General features: G+C 38.7%; 1 protein-coding gene across 1 annotated transcript in view; it reads right to left on the bottom strand.

The window, feature by feature from the left end:
* The window catches only part of RELN (reelin), a 551032-nt gene that overhangs the window by 312606 nt on the left and 232426 nt on the right, over positions 1-6000 (bottom strand). The window lies entirely within an intron of this gene.

Genomic DNA, 6000 nt, shown 5'->3' with positions numbered 1-6000 from the left:
TCAATGAATTCTAGATTTCATTCAGAATAATCATGTATCTCTGTAATCATTATTCACAAACTAAATGTCATTGAGACCCATAAAAAATTAGAGAAATCATGTCCTTTGCAAAGCTTAATCGGGTTCAAGTAACTGGACTGAACTGGGAAGTCAATTTAAGATACATTGTAATAACTTAAGGAATGCAAATGCCATTAAAATGAATCAATTTAGTCAAAAGTCATGGAGAACAAACCATAAATAAATATGAAATGCTACACAGGTAAGTTAAAGATTCTACTTTGCTAAAAAAGGGCTGACACAGTGGTCAAAATAATGGACTCAAACATACCACAGATCATGAAGATGGTGCAGGACGATGCGACGTTTCATTCTGTTGTACATAAGGTCACTATGAGTTAGTGCCTATGCAATGGCAACCAACAACAACTATAACCATAGTCCTTTCATACTAGGTAGGTAATAAGTATTCTTTTGTTGTTGTTGTTTATTGTTGTAGTTTAAATGAAGTTTATATTTCAAGTTAGTCTCCCATACAAAAATTTATACATACATTGTTATGTGACCCTAATTGCTCTCCCCATACTCTGACAGCACACTCCTCCTTTCTACCCATGATTTCCCATGTCCATTCAACCAGCCCCTAACCCTCTCTGCCTTCCCGTATCACCTCCAGACAGAAGCTTCCCATTTAGTCTCTTGTATCTACTTGAGCTAAGAGGTACACTCTTCACGAGTATCACTTTATGTCCCAAAGTCCAGTCCAATCCCTGTCTGAAGAGTTGGCCTCGGAAATTATTTTAGCTCTGGGTTGATAGAGAATCCAGGGGTCATGCTTTCCAGGGTTCCTCCAGTCTCATTCAGACCATTAAGTCTGGTCTTCATAATAAGTATTCTTATGAGTGTCAACACTCCTCATAAACGTACAACACGAAAGCCAAACCCATTGCTGTTGAGTCGATTCCAACTTATAGCGACCCTATAGGACAGAGTAGAACTGTTCTACAGGGTTTCCAAGGAGGGCTAGTGGATTTGAACGAAAGATCTTTCAGTTAGCAGTTGAGCTCTTAACCACTGTACCATCAGGGCTCCCATAAATGTACACTTTATGATTTATTTTTCTAAATTCCTTTTGATGTTTGTGATAAAACAAAAAAACAGTTGCCATCCAGTCGTTTTTGACTCATGGCAACCCCATGTGTTTCAGAGTAGAATCGCATCCCATGGGGTTTTCAATGGCAGTGATCTTTCAGAAGCAGATCCCTAGGCCTTTCTTCTGAGGTCCCTCCAGATGGCTTCGAACCACCAACTTTTGGTTAGTAGAAAAGCCCTTAACCACTAGTGCCACCAAGGGACTCCTTGATGCTTGTGTTAGTGCCACTTAATACTTATGCGTCCTCCAAATTCTTTCTCCCTAGTGGCATCCACTCGGATTACTTCTTTTGGTAGAACACAAAGCTTTAGATTAGTAATGAAATGCTTCAGTGAGATTCTAGTTCTTTGCTTAGCTGGGCATTTTCCTAGATACTAGAATACTATTAAATGACTTGAAGATTAGGTATGTGTTTTCTTAAGATTTCACAGACTATATAAAGAGGACAGGAATGGATTCTTTTAAATGGATAAACTAATACAGTTGAGAAGTTAAAAAAAAAGAAAAACCTAAATCATTATTTTTAGAAAGTACTTTAAAATTGGTTTGAAAAAATATATTGCTGTAGTACTTGCTTTTTATTCAGCTGTTCTATTCTTGAAATGACTCGCTAATCACCATCAGCTAGCATAAGAGAGAGACTGGAACTGCCTTGAACAAAGACTATAGCTTCATACTAACGTACATTTGACAAAGACAATTATACAAGGAATACTGAAGGTGAATGATTATTATAAGAAACAGTTATGAATAGTCTCAATTGACATCAAGACAAGCAATTCACATCACAAAGATTGGGTGGGCCAAATACGAAAACAAGTAAATTCAGTACCTACATTTTCAAAGGAATGACATACTTCTTAGTCTCTTTAAACAAGGTCACTATTTATTTGTTTAAGTAAAAGTAGAAAAAGCGTGCACTGGCAAGAGTAAATGAAGGCAGGCACTTGGCCCACATATGTAACATACTTGCATGTTGGTGTTGGATCTAGGTCTCTTCCTAAGGAATATCTTTATTTGGGGGGGCGAGGTTTAATAGCTCACTATTTTCCATTCCTATTCCACTCAGTGTGAATTAATCTGACCTTCACTATAGTATGAAAATAACCATTTATCACTTCCTTTCCAATGTTTTAACACACCTAATGTTAAATAACTATTAGTTGGCATTAGAGTTAGTTACGCTGTAAACAACATTACTTTTCATTTACTAAATGTATTTTCTCTATTATCTCCTATTATTTAGCCTATCTCACAGATTCTAATTTACAATTTATCCTTAAGACACTGGCATTAGTCAAAACAGTACTAGCTGATCTTTGTAGATAGAAATGGAAGATCAGAAAGTTTCTGTAAACTTAAACAGGAAGCAAACACCTCAAATTCCATATTAGCATCTAAGATTTCATTTAGATCTTACAGCTCACTGTCATGCTTTCCTGGATCATATTTCAATAGCCTAAGCCACTGCATGCTTTTTAATAAATACCATGAACATGGATCGTTACCTGGTTTCTAAATATTCAATTGGAGTCCCTGGGTGGTGCAAATGGTTAACATGTTTGGCTGCTAACCAAAAGGTTGGAGGTTCAAATTCACTCAGAGGCACTTTAGAAGAAAGGCTGGGTGATCTACTTCTGAAAAATCAGCCATTGAAAACCCTATGGAACACATACAATTCCACCCTGACACACCTGCAGTCACCATGAGTCAGAGCTGACTGGACAGCAATTGTTTGTTTTGTTTTAAAATATTAAAGCATAAATTCTTCCCATTATTAATTCAATCTATGCAACAGACAATTCCATGCTAAAAGTAAAGTTTCTTTCTTCTTCTTTCTTTTTGTTACTTTCTAAAGCATTTCTGTGTTTATGATCTTTCGAAAGTTGAACCCATCAGCATCTCATGAGGTCATGGCAGCCTAGAATAGGCACATTAGAAGAATGTGCTTGTGTTTAATCCCCTCAAAGTTATTCTTTTGACAATGTGTGCCTTTCTTTCAACTGACTTATTTTGGATGAAAACTTTTAAGTAATCATGTGACCCCAAAATATACTAGCACTGATAAATTTCAGCCAACGTGTTGAACAAATTATTCAGCAGAAAGGATGGAGATTTCAATTTGCTAGGCAGAAAGAAGGAAGCAAGGCCTAAAAATACATTGTTTTTCAGATTAAATGGGAAGTAGTTACTGAGCTTTGTGTTATACTATTGATTACTTAAAAAAAAAAAAACTCTGAGTCAGACAAACACTATAAATACGATGACAGGCAATTCTAACAGTAAAGGTACTATGTTACAGGAACTATATCTTTTGAATCATTTTGGAATTCAAAAGCCCTAGGTAGTTTCGCCTCAGGTACCACTTCACCTAATTTGAAATTCAAATGCATTAACCTTCCAAAGCTCAATATGACAAATTAGACACGGTCTGTGAAGTTACCGTTCAATGAGCTATGAACCTAGACTTTCATCTCCCCAGGAATAATTTCTTTAATACTTTTTGTATTCTATTGCAATAAAGCACTATTTGACCTTCAAGTATGATAATTAAGCTTCCAAAAATGTTATAAATTTAGAGTGAAAATAGTTCTTCCTATGTTCAGGAATATACTTAATGATCAGTATAAAAGATTACTTAATATTTAAAGACAGCTAAATTATATACTGAACCAGCAATATTAGGAAATATTTTTCTCTTCCTTCTCTCCCCCATTTCCCACTTCAATTGAGTTGTGTCTTGTAATTAGAATCTCTTATATTCTAAGATAAATGAAATAGGAGCAAAACTAAGATGCATCTTTAGAACCTATGACTAGGGGGGCAGAGAACTCTTTCATAAAATATTTAGTCCACTATGAGCTTTCAATAACGGGACCCTAAACACTAAAACTTGTGACTCATTTTCTTACCGTGTTCATGCCCCTACTCTTCCTGGGGAAAATTTCAAAATTTCAAAAATTTGACTCTGATGTGAGTAAATGTTTTTAAGTGAAAAATCTGAATACAAAACAATATACCATGTGAAATGTGAGTGAAATATTCTATTTAAAAAATATTACGCTGTAATAACTTTTTTCTAATTTTAGATCTTTGAGAACTGGAAAAGATGAAGTTTACAGATGGGAAGAGGAGAGGAAGAGCAGCTGTAGATTAGTCTGAAGCGTGAACACATAAGGCATGTAAGTGACATTCAGAGGTAGGAAGGAAAGCCATCAGGATCACCATGATGACGTTATCACCGTCATCATCTAACAACAATACTATGTAGAAATCTAGTTACTAATGTTAGTAGAAATTGCTAGAGGTCTACCACTATGTATTCTCTCATTCTTTATTTTAACTAGACTTGTGGGCCCCAAGGAGCCCTGGTGAAGTAGTGGTTAAGCGTTTGGCTGCTAACTGAAAGGTTGGCAGTTTGAACCCACTAGCTACTTACTGGGAGAAAGATGTGGCAGTCTCCTTCCATAAAGATTTACAGCCTTAGAAACCTCTATGGGGCAGTTCTACCCTGTCCTATAGGGTCACTATGAGTTGGAATTGATTTGACAGCAGTAGGTTTTGGGGTTGTGGTCCCCAGTTAGAGGCATATTTCTCAGCCTCCCCTATAAGTTCCTGTGACAAAGGAGTTAAGTTCTGGCCATAGGAATGACAGCAGAAGTGCCATGAGTCGCTTTAAGGTCTGGTCCATGCCCTCTAATGGAAAGGACATGCTTCCTGAGCCCTTACTCCTTCCTTCTGCTGGGAGATGGTAAGCACTGGAGCAGCCAGCTTGGCCCCTAGAGATGAAGTTATGTGCTGTTAACAGTGGGGCTGCCCCACCAGCTCTACACCACCTACTTCTGGACTGGTTCATGACCATGATGCAATGGATCACTTTTGTGTGGCCTTTCTCACCATGGTCTTGTAACTCCCACTCAAGTGATTGGGTGGGAGTGTGAAAATAAGGTAATTGTGGCCCATCAAGGAGACTGGTCAGTTTTGCCATACTGTTAGGCTTAAAAGCCAATTCCAAAGCAAGGAGAGGATCTCACCACTACCAAGGAAGAAGAGCCAAGAGTTTCGTCCTTTGGACTAGGGATCCCTATGCTGAGAAGCTCCTAGAACCAGGAGACCGAGAGAGAGAGCTGTGACACTGAAGATGGAGATCAGCGGTGGCAGAGAAATGGTGGCAGGAGAGATCCACAGGAGAAAGTGCAGTGGGCTTCCTGGCCCACAGAGCAAGAAAGCTGAGTGCTTTTGGACAGGAGGCTTGCTAGAGGAATAGGATGTTTCTGCTTACTTGGTGGATCTAGGTTTGCTGACCTACCAAGCTAGAGCTGAGTGCCTTTGGGCAGAGGCTTACTGGCCGAGTAGGGTGCCTTTGGACACTTATGAGCAGAGCTAAAAGAGCTTTGTAACACTTGTCCGAGTAGGGCAGAGGCTGAGAACCAGAGAGGCATGCCTGTAGGCATGGCTAAGAAGAGGCTGTTCTGATGGAAGAACTGTATCCTGAGCATTCCTGAACCTGAGTTGTAATCTGTTACTTCCCTAATAAACAACATAATCGTGAGTATTGTGTGTGAGTTCTGTGTGGCCACTGCAATGAATTATCGAACTCAGCAGAGAAGGAGAGAGTACCGTGAGAGGGACAGTTGGTGTCAGAATTGGTAAAGATGGCAGAGAAAGGAGGTATGTCTGATCTCTGCCTCACAGGAATCAGCATTGGGCTGTTGCTCTTGGTCCTCCTTCCCCCTCGTGAAGTTAGAAGATGTCAGACGATGATGCTCCCACTCCATTTTTATACTGAGAAATAAACTTACGGCCCATTTAAACCACTTGTAGTTTGAGGTATTTTGCCATAGATG

The sequence above is a fragment of the Trichechus manatus genome, unplaced genomic scaffold, assembly GCF_000243295.1.
Source record: "Trichechus manatus latirostris isolate Lorelei unplaced genomic scaffold, TriManLat1.0 scaffold00326, whole genome shotgun sequence".
Lineage (NCBI taxonomy): Eukaryota > Metazoa > Chordata > Mammalia > Sirenia > Trichechidae > Trichechus > Trichechus manatus.
Note: the sequence above shows the minus strand (reverse complement) of the source record. Positions and strands in the feature narration are given on the sequence as shown.